Consider the following 14855-nt stretch of genomic DNA (forward strand, 5'->3'; position numbering starts at 1 on the left):
AACAAAATCTCCTCACTTTAGTGTTCTGTTTGTACATATTGGGAGAAGTAAAAAGCACACAGCAGTTTTATCATCAAATTCTTAGTCGTGAATTTTGTGGAATATTCCTCTAGGTAACAAAAAAGCTGCACCTCATACAACTATACCGCCATTAGTTTCTTTCTAAAACCCGATCGTCTCAGCCTTAAGTAAGATACCACCCACACGCACACACAAACCTGGCTCTCTCTGTAATTTAACACTGCCTTAAATCCCACTTTAGCTCCCTGGAGTACCCGCCTGGCGCAAAATCCGCCTCCCTGTTGCCGCGGCGACGTTTCAACATTACAATTTGGAACTGTTTAAAAAGTTGTCTAGACCGAATCTCATTGTTTTTCCGTGACCTCCATTCCAAGCTTTCTCTTTGGCTGCTCCCACATGCGATGCATTGTTCGTGCCCATGTGGTATTGTTGTAACCCACTTTGCTCCTGTCGTCAGGTGCAGAGGCAGGCGGTGTTTTTAGGGGGGACTGAGTGTGCTAGCAACCTGCCGAGAGAGGCTGTGTGCAGGAACAACTCGTGCTGTTCTCCGCAAACGCTGCCAGGACTGAAATTAGAGCTTTTGTTTTCAGTCTGATCACAAGTGAAATTGGAAATTCAGCTTTTTTGTTGTTAAAGATGTTCTGTGTAACTTTTCAAGGGTCTACCACCTGCTCCTGCTGATCTACGTTATAATGTTGTTTCCTCATCTCAAATATACCTAGAGTTGTGTTTTGTTTCATTCACACGTTTAACACACAAATCCTGCATATTTAGGCTGAGTTCTTCTGGCAAATAGAAAACACTGTTCCACCATTCCACTTTTTTTTCAAAATGATGTTCAACAGCCCCTGAGCTTTACTCTGAAGATCTCAACACCAATGTCAACTAGACTTTTATATTTTGTGTATCAAGCCCCTCTTTTATGTAATATTTTGTACATTTTATATATGTTTTACTGTTTCATAATGTTGTGTTTCATGCTGTAAAGAACCTTTGTTCAACTTGGTACATTCGTTTTAAATGTGCTATGTAAACAAAATTACTTAACTTGACCTTGTGATGTCATGTGGTAATACAGGAAGTGCTCCACTGTGTTTTTAAATTTCCTTCTGTAGAATATATTAACGTGAAAACTACCACTACTCTTTGAGCCTTGGGGATGTAGACAGATTAATAATAAATGGCTACTGAAATATGTGGGAATGAAACAAAACACAACTTCAGGTATATTTTTGAGGAGGTAACAGCATTATGACGTATCTTAAAGCTAAAAAGAGTCAATTTTGTGTAATATAGGACCTTTAAGATATAAAGTTATTTGCCTGGTGAGAACTCATGTAGGATTCATTACCTCTACGTTCAGACTGCAGCCTGAAGTGACCCAAATCTGATTTTTTGGCCCCTATGTGACTTGTATCTGATCTTTTAATGACAAGTTTGAACGACACAGATCGGATTTTTTCAAATGCGACCCAGGCCACTTTGATATGTGCTCCTGAAACCGATACATATCCGATCTTTTAACATGTGACTTCAGTGTGAACGGCCAAAGCGCATTCATTCGACCTACACGTTACCAACAAGCCACAAACGTCACTATTCTGCGCTGAAGTAGGCGAAAATTGTTAATGAACTCCGTGTCACTGAAGCGAAGCACATCGCCACTCACCAGTCTCGCTACGTCTGCACATCCACACTTTCCTTACAACAGACATCGCTGCCACTGTCCCACAAAACGCCACGGCCAAAAACCTCGTCCTTCTCCTTCTCAAACTCCTCCTTAAAACAAGTAAGTTGTTCATGTTCTGGCTCCGGTACAAGAGGAACATTAAAATCTCCAGGTGCTCAATGCTCGCGTCCATGTTTGGACAACTTCGAGCAGCGCTGCGGTCGATGTCATCGTGTCCTACATTGCGCATGCGGGACACTTTTGGGCCATTTAATGTTCACACTGGAGATCACATACAAGTCACATTTAATTGGAAATGTGAAGGACCTCGCAAAAACACTGGATTTCACAAAAAAATCCGAATTGAGCGTTAAGCCCTGCAGTCTGAACGTAGCCTTAGTCTAGTAAAGTCTGTTCTTTGACTCTTTCTGAGCATCACAATAAAGCACCATATATTAAAGGTGCATTAGGCAGCTTTTCGGTTGGGGTATGTCACCTTCTTGTTTCTATGGATATGTCATTGATCTGCCTCGAGTGTTCCACAATATGAAATTAAACAGATCTACCTTACATTTCTTCAATTACAGTTGCCTCTCCACAGATCTGACTTGTATCTTGGCCTGGCTTGGTCTCTGTCATGACAGAAAGATTTAAAGCCATACTGTGAAAAACCTCTGACAAAGCAGTAACATCTCCATGGAAAAAAAGCATATGACCGACCCTCCACCGGAAAAGTTACACAATGCACATTTAACTCATGAGAATCAAACCTCCTCGTGACGAATATGTGCCTGAAATCTGCGCTCCTCTGTTTGCTCGCCTTCATCTTTAATGGGCTCCAAACTGCGGCGCTTAGACCCCATTTGAATGTACCTGGATTGAATTATTAATGTGTGGCTCTGCGCTATGCCTTCGTCTCTGGCTCTGGTGGAGGTGATGGCTGCCTCCCACGCCGATCGGAGCTGTCAGGCGTAATTGGAGGAATGGCGGCGAGGTAGAGTTAAGTGCGGCACAGTCCCTCGGTGGAGAAGGTGTCTGTGCGCTCTGCAGACGAGTGTGTATCTATAGGGGTGTCTTCTCCGCGGATTTCCAAATATTACTCTTAAAGATTCTGCGGAAGATAGAAATGAATTCAATGCAAAGTGTAAGGATAAGGTACGCTCTGGAATTCTAACTATCGAGTGGGGTAAAGTAGCATTAGCTGTTTAGTCTTATGCACACAGATCTTGTTTGTAGACCAGAAGCTTCTTGCATTTGCTCCAGGGCTGCTCTGTATACTTGTATTGTAATTGAATCAGTGTTTGAGCTGATGAAATCATCAAATGTCCAAGGCTGCAATTCTAGTACAATGTCTCATCCCCCCAAAAGAAAATACACTGTCTTTTCATAGAAACATCTTTTTCTACCTGTAGTTAAGACCTTTAGAAACATGTTCTGAAATACACAGGATTCTTGTATAGTTTGGCAGTCTTTTTTGGCAGTCTTTTCTCTTATGTTAATGCTCCAGGAGCTGTTTACAGTGAACAGAATCATAATAAAAACACATATTTTCTTCTAAAATCGTACAGCTCTGACTTACCTATGTCACCTAACTGACAGCTATCTCATGGCAAATTAGCCAAGCAAGAAAGAACGTGAAAGTAATTTAAAAATAATTATTTGGAAAGCAAAGATTGGGTTTGTGAATTGAAACAATTAAACAAACTCTGATTTAAAATATGCATGACTCTATATTATTTGTTCTGACAGTATTTCTGCTGATACTGGTGCCGCTGCTGCTGCTACTACTACTACTACTACTTAGCAACTACATGAAAGAATACATTTATTAATTTGATTGTCTGAGTAGTGATATTGTCTGGTTTAGAGATCGACCAATAGGATTTGTTTTTTTTTCATGGCCAATGCTGAAACTGATAGTTTAGAATCCATAGAAGCCGATAAAGTCTGCTGATATTTTTGGGTCAACATATGGGGCCGATTTTGATTATTTTGCACAGATTATGCCATTTAAATTTGCTACAAACTCACACCCAGACTTATTTTTAACACTATGGTGCTATAAGAGAGCTATGTAGTCACGTTTTGTGCAGTTATCTCTTCACACTAAAGCACTATGTGTACTCTTCAGGCATTATGTCTATCAAAACAACAAATCGACCTGTGCTGAAGATTTAAGGCCAACAGAACAAGGTAAATATCGACAAACCGGTGTATCAGTGCACTCTACTCTGGTTGTGAATAAGACCTCACTATTTCTGTTTTAAAAAGCACAGAGCTGCTCTCCGCTGGTCTCTTCACATATACATTGTTTGAATACACTTGATCCCACCACTGGAAAAGGAGATCAGCGTCTCTGCCTTTGCTCGTGACCTCTGAACTACACCATATCTGAGGATTTTCCCCCCGCTCGGCATGCTCCGCAAACCACACGAGCTCAAGCGAATCTGATGAAAAACACAGTGATCCGGCGGTGGGGCAGTCAGATGACGAGTCTGTGACATATTTTTCTGACAGAGTGACAAGCGTTTGTGAGAAGCAGGAGCTGCCAGGGTCCCACAGAGCACCCACGGGTCCCACCATCAAACCGACAGTTCATAGCAAACATGGACCCCTGTGTGCTGGCTAAACTAGAGGCCACAGCCGAGAGTTTTGGTGGAGAACTGTCACTTTATATGATGAGGGGAGAGGGTCAAGGGGGGTCGAGTTGTAACCAAACCAGGAACTACATTCATGTATTCTGTTGACATGTGAAGTGAATGAAATATAACAATGAAATATAGCTGGAACTGTTCATACGTGCAAAGGTGAAAAGGTCAAAAGATGATCTCCAATGAGGCAATGAGGGAGCACTTCTGAGATCTTGAACTGACGCTAGATGCTATAGGATTTGTCTAAATTGAAAATAAATAAATTAATGTACAAATATTGGTCTTTTTTATTTTTACTTAAGTTTATTTAACCGTGAAAAAATGCCTTTGAGATTTTTCAAAGCTCTGGCCACGAAGCAGCAGTTTCAACACATAGTTACAAGCACCTACAAACAACAATAATCTTGTTTTGATTCCAGGAACATTACTTCTCTTAGTTGTCCCTTGTGCTGTGAAATGGTTTTGAACTTGTCTGAGTGGTTGACTTATTGGAAAGTGTATTGAGTTTCCAAGCAGTCTGTATTGTTGACATAGTTTGTGAGCAATGACCCTGGCTATGTGCAACTCCTGATGAACTTCTGTAAGTCTTAAGTCATGTCATCAGTTGTCCAGAGGTAGGACCAAGTCTTTGTTTTGCAAGTGTCAAGTAAGTCTCAAGTCTTTGACCTCAAGTCCGAGTCAAGTCCCAAGTCAAAGGCAGGCAAATCCAAGTCGAGTCTCGAGTCACTGGCCTGTAAGTCCAAGTTAAGTTCAAGTCGTCTGTTTTGAGCTTCAAGTCATTTCAAGTCTTTAAACCAAAGTACAAAATATAGCTTAGATGTTTGCCATTTATGTTGTACTTATAAAGTTATAGTATATTTATATGTGAGTATTTATAGAGTATATAAGAGTTGCACATTTTTCTTTTTTAAATGACAAGATCTTCTCAAGTCACAGGCCTCAAGACCGAGTCAAGTCCCAAGCCATTGACCTTCAAGTCCAAGTCAAGTCCCAAGTCTTAGTCCATTTTATCAAGTCAAGTCTCAAGTCCAAAAAATAGTGATTCAAGTGTGACTCGGGTCCAAGTCACAACTTGCAAGTCCTACCTCTGGTTATCACAGTTTGGTAATTATTGCAAAATGAACACGATTATTACTTCTGTATTTGCCTTTCTGTAAAGGACATAAAGCAAGGGTGTCCAAATATTTTTTATTTTTTTCCATTAAGGACCACATTTCAAAAACAATTGATAAAAGATAAAAGAAAAGTAGATTACTCAAATACAGGAAGCAGCGGCAAGTTTTAAAACTGAATACCTCTACCAGTGTCATCAATATCAAAAATTCCATCTATAATACAATGACAATTTATGCACAAGGAAAGAATTTTCTGTCAATTTAAACCTTCATTTTATATATTCATATTTTTATATGATACATACATACATAGTATACATACTAATCTAAATCTAAAAAAAAAAAAAGAAAACAGGTACATTTTTTGTAAAATCTTCACAATAATTATGTTAACTATGTTGTAGTCTGACCTGTCATAAGCACTTTAACACTACACTTTTGTTCCATTTTATAATTTTCTAAGTAGGTCTCTGTTGGAACAAAACTGCCAAGCTTGTAAGAGAATTGTTGTTTTAACCACCATCTTTTCAGACTCAGGTTAAATCCCGAAATCCAACCTAACCAACCCAACCTCCCATCTTTGCGTCACCCGTCTATCTGTCAACCCTCCCACAATGGAAGGAAATCACACATCCCAGGTCACGTGTGGACGAAGACAAGGTCAGAGGAGAGGATGTCCGCGGGGGCAAAGAGGACCACTTTCGGAGCAGTTGAAGCGATAAGTGACGGTCGGGGAGTTGTCTAAATTTGATAAGGGGAGCTAAGTGGGGCACAGATTCTCCCCGCCTCACAGGAACGCGTGGTTTTGTCAAGAGGAACCCTGCACAGCCTGTTTTTAGCTGCACAATTGGAACCTTAATCGCTCTAATCCATTCATTGGATTATGATGCTCGCTGTGCCTGATAAACCATCTGTGAGCAAAGGTGCCTCGGTGTTAAGAGAGAGTTTACCTTCCATTACTTCTAAGTCATTTTCAGGGCCATATATTCCCCATGATCATCTTTCTAAACGAAGATTACAGGTGAATACAGAAGAGAAAATGTGTCAAACTGACAGGAATATTTTAAATGGAGTCACAATAAATACTAAACAGATAAAGGAGCAGATGCCTTCAATAAAGAGATTCATAAAAAAAAGTTAATGACAATAAATCTAATATGGGTAAAGCAGGGGGTGAGATTTTGAAGAATAATTTTTTGTCAGGAGATGAGAGAGAGTAACCAGGCTTGAGTCACCTAGTGCCTCCGCTCAATTTCATTTCTCTCCAGCGACTAGGTCAGGAATCAGAATACACTAGACAGTTCGCAAAAACCCTGGAAGTGCAAGTTCGGGCACCAGCCAATCAGTGAAGAGCCATACATTCCGTGTTGGCAACTATTCCCGAGATCGAGGATTTAAAGCTGGAACAAAGAGAATGTTTGGTGAATTTTGTCAAGAGAAAAGACATTATTGCCCTTCTTCCAGGGGTTTTGGGAAAAGCTTAATATACCAGTTAGCCCCGTTAGCAGCATATTACATAAGTCACGACCAAATAGCAGCGATTGGTTAAATTAAAAAAGTAACCGCCTCTGTTGAGCCAATGAACCCTAATGCTGCGAGGTCAGACGGTTTCTACGAAGTGAAACTGGCTGGTGAATCAGGCTAGGGAAAGACAATCCTGTCCATTTCTTAATATCTTAAAGTCCATTTAAATATACATTTCTTTGCAGAAGAGCATGTTTATGTGTAAACTGTCATTAGATCTGGTCCTTGACCTGCTAATGCACATTTATTTTGGCCCACAAAATAAAAAAAACCTGGACTAGAGATTCCGGTCCATGTTGTGATAAAGGCTTAAAATGTCCTATAACAGAGTGCCTTGGATTTTTGTCTTTGAGAATAACACACACACAAATGCTATACGTTACACCAAAAGGCCATAACTGATTCCTATGGAAAGAATCACCCCATCTCCAATTGGACACCTGCTGAAAGACTTGAAAGTCTTTTTGAACATCTTTTAAATCTCCAGGGACTCACACATCACTTCTTATCCTTTTTATTCTTGAGATGGATGGATGGATTACTTATCCACTTTTGAATAAAGATTGGTTTCCAGGATCAGAGCTGTTAGGAAGGTATAGTAGTAAATTTCTTGACTGTTGCAGAGTAGTTGGCGAGTTACTAAAAATCATTCCCATCAGGTCTGCCCTTTACAAAGTCTAGTATAAAACCAATTTAACAAGGTGCTCCGCTTAGCTTGGTCTCCCTTAATACCTGAACTGACAGTACAGCAGTATCCCTTAATATCCATATGTACTGTATATATTTATGCTGTGGTGAAAACACATTGACCCTCAGGCAAACAGTGCATTTCATTTCCTCTTTCAGGTAAATGAAAAACATGGCACATAGACGCAGATCAGAGAGATAGCCTTTTACGCTTCTGTAATGCAAATTCTATGAACATGAAAAGGAAATTAGAGAAAAAACTAGTATGCCACCATCAGATCAGACTGAAAAAATGCAATATATATGAATATTGTGTTTCCCTTCTGGAAATAGAGTGAGCGCAAGTCGTGGGGGTAAAATGGATTCAAAATTTTAATCTCCCAGTTTATTTATTCTCTTTTGGAAATTTGAAGGAATCTCACACAATTTCTCTAGACTTGAGCTGAGAAATGGATGTCATTACCTCAGATTATCGCATGAACTGCTTTAACAAGACTGTATGAACAAGTCAGATGCCTTTCCAGAAAAAAGTCTAATTTCCAAGCTTGGAAATTTGACCTTTTCCATGGAGAGAAATTGGTTCTTCACTTCCCAACGCATATTCAGTGTCAGAAATTCAAGATGGCGGCTGCATTTCTATTTTCAAGAAGACCAAACCAGACCGAGTTACCGGTCAGATCTGTGGCAATAACCACATGTGACTGAATACGTAAATGTAATGCTGAGCTGTTTAATGTCATACTGTGGAACATTCCAGGCAAAGCAATAACATATCCATAAGAACAAGCAGGTGATGGACCCCCAACAAAACAATGACACAGTGCACCTTTAAGTATCTGGGTCAACTGACACCATGACACCATGCAAAATCTGCACACAGCTTCTTCCTAAAAAACGTCTGTCTCTTCTCCTCCCCACTCTTCACAGCCTCTTTCATGCCCAACATTAAAACCCATTCAAACTCTTGAGTGTTGTCCTCCTGGCTCTGTCCCCTTTCCCATCCCTGTAATAGATTCAAATGAATTCAGCCTTCCGCCAAGAGCCTCTGACAGAGTTAAGTCATTTTGTGCTCGGATGACACCCCTGTTCCACTCGTCTCTATACAAATTCAATTTTGTCTGGGGAAGCAAAGACTGGCTGTTATTGCGCATTTGTCAAAACATCAACATTAGTTTGAATAGTCCGGCGGGGAGAGGGGGTGTGCTGTGGAGATTCTTGTTTCCGCTCAACAAAATCAGATCTCCCATTGTCGTCGGCTCACCCACACACACCTAAGGTTCCGAGGCGGGTTTCAAATGCATTCAGAGTGGAGTGACAGGAAGATCAGCTATGGCCTCAGTCTGTGTTTATGCTGTTCTGGTAGGTGGGGATCACTCCTCCTGCCTTTATGCCCCATTGTTAGCTTCTTCTTTTGTATTCCTTTTGATAGCCACAAATAATAACATGCCAAATACATGCTTAAAAGTAAACTGCATCAAAGTATGAGGGAGGGGATCATGTGTTGTATTACTGCATGCAGCAGATTTACATTGAAAACAGCTCTTTTCCACCTTCAAGGCACTCGTAGTGCTTTACATCAAGGAACCACTCATCCATTCACAGAAAAACACTCACATACCAATGTATTTGTTGATATGCCCCTTTGCTGCTGCACTGATATCATTATTACAAGTACTGTATGCTAATGTTTACATAGTGGTTGTAATGTTTATGTGGTGGGTGTCATAGGGTGGGTGCTCTACACTATTATGCAGTTTGTGTGATACTCTAGTGTAAGTTCTTTGTTATTTTATATGATAGTGACAATAAAGGAATTGAACTGAATAGAAATGGGAGTGAGGTGGGGTAAGTGCGGGATTTGAACCGCCAACCTTCAGATCACTGGAAGCAATAGTATGCTTTAAGGTCATGTAATCAGGATAATTGTCTTGTTTAGCAGGTGCTTCTTTGGTAACACCTTGTGGCTGGAGTCATGTTGTTTATATCTTGAAAAATCAAGAATCAAACTATCAGAGACTCCAATTTCAACTTTGTTTATACAGCAGATTAAAGGACCAATGTTACACTACATGTTTCCTCATCAAAAACATACCTGGAGTTGTGTTTTGTTCCATTTGCACATGTTTAACGCACAAACTCTGCATATTTAGGCTGTGTTCTTCTCTCAAACTAAAAACATTCTGTTCCACCTTGTGATGTCATGTGTTAAAGGTTGTATAGAGGATTTTTTTAAGGGAAGAGAAATACAGTGACAGTCCTTGTGCGCATTTAGAATTAGTGTTGAAGTGACCTGTCTAGAAGTAATTCAGCAACCGACGCGTCAGTTTTTAGACCCTTCGCCTGCTTCGGTCGCGCCATCACTGGACGAGATCTCCAAGAATCACCTCAGTTTGGCTTTGCTCCTTTTCCACTTCTCTTCTTCTTGTAGCGACCTCAAAAACAGACTTTCTTTTGCGGCGAACCGATCGTGGATTCTCGTCCACCGTCGCGACAAACTTTGTGTAAAATGCGAGGAAGCGACAGTTCGAAAAAGCCTCTAAGAACCTCTGCATAAACCACGTAATCCCCGCGCTCCGACGAATCAGTTATACTAGGAAGTTTGATTGACAACCTAACAGCCAATAGAAAATGAGGGAGCCTCGTTTTCTATTGGCTGATGTTTATCTGGCCTCAACACGTCCACAGTTGATAGATTTTCGTTCTTTTTTTTTTTGGTCATCATAATTACAAAGCTGCTGCGTCTCTGTAATGGTATTTTAATCTTTGACTGACAGTTTGAAACAAAAAAAAAATCCTCCATACAACCTTTAATACAGGAAGTGCTCCGTTCATCTTCATTAGAATCCTCAATCTCCACTGAACTAAAGGTAAAAGGTAGCTGTTCACTTGAAAACATTTTGAGTTTTGGAGATGTCGACAGAAAAGGTTACACAAACATGTGTGAATGAAACAAAACACAACTTCAGGTATGTTTCTGATTGGATAACAATATTGTAACATGTTTTTTTTTCTTCTGGTGCTTAAGTATATCAAGATCTGGAGATGTCTTCCTGGGCGCTACACTGTACTTTACTCTTGTTCCTGATAGATTGTTCCCAGCAGCATTGAAGGATGGGTCAAATGAGGCAGATCAAATTTAGCTAAACACATTCATGTTTTCTAGTCCTACCATTGTGTTGCATTTTAAAAAGTCTTTGCATCAATCCTACAAAGGTTGCGTCACTGTATTTTTCACCCCGGGCAAATAAAGATGCAGGAATGGCCTTGACACCTGTTTGTCAGCATTTTTGGGCTCTCCGGCACTGTCAGATGAAGAAAGCTCCAAGAGAAGAAAGGTTGAATATAAAAGGCGTATTGAGAGGAGTGAAACATCAGCAGGAGTTTTGATTTCACCTATTGATCCAGGCAGACTGACACTACCTCTCATCCCCGACAGTCTTCTGGCTCTCAGCTGAAAGACAAATTCTGCCAGCATCAGCACCGAGGAGGAAAACACTGAAGCTTTGGATTGGTAATGGCACACATGGTATAGCAAGTGAAAAGGATAAAGACTGTCATTGGAAGTTCTGACAGTTTGTGTGGAAAAATGAACTTCTGTGTATCCATTCTAGGACAAAAACTATGGCTTATCTGTGGATCTGTTTTCAATAAATATGTCTTGTGAATAATTAAAGGTGCATTGTGCAACTTTTATGGCGGAGGGTCCTGCTTGTCTCTATTGAAATGTTCTTGCTTTGCCATGGTATGTTTTCTATTGCTGAAAAATATATTAATTCCTTCTGTGAATAGGGGAGGCTCTCCACAGATCTGAACTATAATGTAGCATAGTCCTGTAACCCGCTTGTCTCCCTCATGCCAGATTTAATTTATAGGTTTAATTTATATTGTGGAACACTGGAGACAAAGCATGATATTTCCATGGAGACAAGCAGGTGGCTGACCCTCCACTAGAAATGTGACGCAGTGCACCTTTAAGATATGCTTAGAGACACCTTATTATACATGAGTTAAATGAAAACAACTTCAAACCACAAAGCTTTTGATCCAACAGGAGGGTGTCACTGTTGCATCTGTGGTTTGAAAGGCTGAAGGAAACTGTGTATGAAAGATCTCTGAGGCCGGCCCTGAACATACATGAAGAACTGTGCTTCCAGCTCTCTCACACCTGGGACAGTTCACCTGGTTCCCTCTTAGACACTGCTGCGATGCCCAGGCTGCAGGACACAGAGGAGGGACACTGTTGGCTCCTCCTCTCCTCAAACTGCCCTGACACAAATCTGCTGACTCCACCTGACCAGACCTCCTGTTAAACTGCACTGAGACTTTCGACTGAGAAGCACAGTGTAAATGCTGCAGCAAAACTTGACTTTCCCTCGGGATCAATAAAGTATCTCTCTCGCTCTCTCTTTTAACTCACTTATAATATCACATTCCTGGAAGTCTCAAAATTTGCATCAATTAATTTGAGACACCTTGAACGTATGGATTGTGCTGTTCCATTAGCGCTTTAAAAATCTTTTTGGTAACCTGTGAGGTCTCGCACTGCATGATAATTGCTTTGTGCAATGTGATCACACAAATATGAAAAGGAAAGACTTGTTGCAGGAAGCAGAATTTGAGCAATAGAAAATCATCACCTTTATAACTGTGTGCTATGTGGTGATATAATCTCTAACATGAATATGGATAAAAGCCTGGTGGAGAATACCACCAATATTGTATTTTTCAGACTGCAGTTGCACCAACCAAAAAAATGTGAAGAAGAAAAAAACATATATAAGTTGCACCAGATTCTAAGTTGCACTTTTTTGGAGAAATTTATTTTATAAAATCAGAGACCAAGAACAGACATTTCATCTTCAAATGGTAATAACAACAGAACAGAGAACAACAGACTGTTAACGTCACATATGAACAGTTCTTCAGATAACTATAGCATCAACAACAGAACAGAACAAGTTTACCAAACTCTCCATCTCACTCCAAATCTCTAAAACCTATTGAATTCTTCAACTTCGGTGTCACTTCTGAGCAACTCTGCGACCTCCGGAGGTAAACAGAGCGTCGCTTCTGTGTAGCTGTCGTCAGACTCAGCATCAGCTCCAGTTAGAATGTTTCCGGCCTTTCTGAATCCCGACATGATGGTTTCAGTTGACACTGAAGTCCAGGCTTTGTCAATCCATCCAATAGCTTCCAGGAAATTTGCACACTGCACCTGGTTGTCACAAGTTTCTCACTCACTCCAAACTTTCTTTCTGCTGCTCAATAACCGTTTAAGGCTGCATATTTCACTACTTGCAGCTTGTAATCTGCAAAATATGGTTTTCTTTTTGGGGGCATTTGTGTTCAGTCTCCCCAGTTGTCATTATAAGTTTGTTTAAATTTCAAATTTTCAGTGGTACAGATGTAATGGTGCGATCGACTGACATGATACAGACAGGACAGTGTCTCTTTCTGCAGGAGACATGCACAGTAGAGAGCGGCATGACAGCGTTAGAGGGGCTAAAACAAGCTTCCACTAAAATGCACCATCACAAAGAACACATACATTTTACCCATCCTTCAAAACTCAAAAAGATGGAGGAACATTCTACTGATACCTTTCAAGTGATCAACATACATTTAGGGGTTTAAACTAACTGGAGGCACTGCATTATCTGAAGTTCTGTGACTCAAATTTGACTGTTTTACCACAATCTGACCATAAAAACCAATTTATCTGGAGCTGTTAAAAAACGTCTCTCTCAAATAACATTACAGTCACAACCTTCTACCTTCTATGTTGAAAATCAAACATCTAAACAAAACCATGAACACCCGGTCTTGATCACAGGCTCTAGAAAATGTGTTGTTTAAATCCATTATGTGTTTTTTTCTTGACTTTCAGACAATCTAAATCTTCTGTCTGTCTGTTTCACTATATGCAGTATCCAAAAATACACGCAGACACATGCAAATTTGACTCTGTAAAACCCCAAATGGTCTGGAATTTGAACATAGAGCATGACTTGTACAAACTTAAGAATTAAATGAACTGTAAACTGTGAAGAAATACCACAAGAAGTGCCAGAGGAGCTCATGTCCAACCATCAATCTACAGTTTGCACTTTGGACATGAGATCAGGTTGTGTGAGACGCATCTATTTCCATTTTGAGCACCTCTCGCCTTAGGCCTCAAACGTGTCAGCTCCATCATTATCACTTAGCACTTGGCCCATTACTGCTGCAATTACACTACTTAGGGCCATGTCCGGACGGCGCGGTCTCGCAACTCCGCAAACATCAAAATAATGAGACAAATCACACCCCTTCAGGCTTATCTTTTGATTAGCGCTTGTACAAGTTGCTGCTCCTACCACTGGGTATCACTAGACATGGTTCTCGGGATAATTTGTCTCTTGGCAGTTGCAGCTGACAAATAGAAGCTCAAGGCACTAGGAGACTGAAACTGTGATGAGCGGAGTCCATTTTGGCTAATGCGCAAAGTTGTCGACTAGCAGTGGATTCGAAGACACTCGAAGACAGGTTTGTGAAGGTCTCGTAAAGTTATCAGGCTGCTCACAATAGTTTGGAGATAACAAGAGGAGGTATTAGCATGAAAAATAAATAATTCAGTACAAGAAATAGACTGGCAGGTTGTTGGTGGATTGTGTACAATGAAACAGAAATGGATTCATAATGGAATAAATCTGAGAAATCTATGTGAAGAAAAATAAGTGCTTGAACCTTTGAGATGAATGGTACAACAACAAACTATCACTACATGACATCACAATTTGCATTTTGAGCTTTGGAGATGTAGACAGACCAGAAATAAAGGGTTTGTCAAACATGTGAATGAAACAAAACGCAACTCCAAGTATGTTTTTGATGAGGTAACAGCTTTATAACATGATTTACAGCTCACAAGAGACAATTTTGCGTAATATAGGATCTTTTAAGTAAAGCACTGCTGGCATAAATATGTTCTAAAACTCCTAATGCTACTACCACCAACCTTTACACAAAAGTAACTCTTGAAAAAATGCTGATGTCATAAACATTTTAGGCTCTGCTCTGTCTGAGGCTTTATTAGTTAGACTTTAATCTGTGCTTTATTTTTACACAATCTGACCAGAAAGAACGGACTCAGTTAGAACTACAACAGGTGAGATGACTTGTACTGTTACACAACTCTCTCTCTCACAC

Source organism: Boleophthalmus pectinirostris, unplaced genomic scaffold (genome assembly GCF_026225935.1).
Source record: "Boleophthalmus pectinirostris isolate CB_2022bp ecotype Guang Dong unplaced genomic scaffold, ASM2622593v1 HiC_scaffold_20, whole genome shotgun sequence".
Classification (NCBI taxonomy): domain Eukaryota; kingdom Metazoa; phylum Chordata; class Actinopteri; order Gobiiformes; family Gobiidae; genus Boleophthalmus; species Boleophthalmus pectinirostris.